Below are 1,155 nucleotides of genomic sequence, written 5' to 3'. Positions count from 1 at the left end.
GTTATGCCAGTTGAGCTAGATGTCCCCTGAGACCATGGTCCCCAGCCCTCAGCCAGTAACTTGGTCACTCAGGGAGTTTGGATGTCTTAATGAAGACTCTATGACTTTGCCTTGGTCAGGTTGTGCTGATCCCCTCAGTATTGTGTACTGTCTTACCCTTTACAAAATTTACCACTTATCTATCCCTCCCCTCCCTCGTAAGCATCAAAGATTTTTTCTTCGTGTGTAAACCTTTTCATGAGTTTTTATAATAGTAGTCTCACACATATTTGTCCTTTTGTGACTGACTTATTTTACTCAGCATAATGCCCTCTAGAGTCATCCATGTTGTGAGATATTTCGCAGATTCATCATTGTTCTTTATCATTGCATAGTATTCCATTGTGTCTGTGTACCATAGTTGGTTTATCCATTCATCTGTTAATGGGCACTTAGGTTGTTCTCATCTTTTTGCTATTGTGAATAATGCTACAATGAAAAAGGGTATGCATATGTCTATTCGTGTGATGGTTCTTATTTCTCTAGGATATATTCATAGGGTGGGATTGCTGGATCATATGGTATTTTTTATTTCTAGCTTTCTAAGGAGCGCCACATCGTTTTCCAAAATGGTTGTACCATTTTACATTCCCAGTGGCAGTGCATAAGAGTTCCAATCTCCCTACAGCCTCTCCAACATTTGTTATTTTCTGTTTTTGATTTGTGCCAGTAATGTCAGGATGAGATGCTATCTCATTGTAGTTTTGAATTGCATTCTCTAATGGTTAGTGATCTCAAGCATTTCTTCATGTGTCTGCTAGCTGCTTGAATGTTTTCTTTGGTGAAGTTCTGTTCATATCTTTTGCCCATTTTTTAATTGGATTATTAGTCTTTTTATTGTAGAGGTGTTAGATTTTCCTATAGGTTTTGGAGATTATACCTTTGTCGGATTTGTCATAGCCAAAAGTTGTTTCCCAGTCTATAGTTTCTCTTTTTACTCTTTTGGTGAAGTCTTCTGATGAACATAAATGTTTAATGTTTAGAAGATCCCAGTTATCTAGCGTGTCTTCTGGTGTTTGTGTACTGTTAGTTATGATTTATATTCTATTTATGCTGTGTATTAGGGCCTCTAGCATTGATCTTATTTTTTCTTCTATGATCTTCATAGCTTCTGGT

The sequence above is a fragment of the Trichechus manatus genome, unplaced genomic scaffold, assembly GCF_000243295.1.
Source record: "Trichechus manatus latirostris isolate Lorelei unplaced genomic scaffold, TriManLat1.0 scaffold00108, whole genome shotgun sequence".
Classification (NCBI taxonomy): domain Eukaryota; kingdom Metazoa; phylum Chordata; class Mammalia; order Sirenia; family Trichechidae; genus Trichechus; species Trichechus manatus.
The sequence above is the reverse complement of the archived record's forward strand: the minus strand, read 5'-3'. Positions refer to the sequence as shown.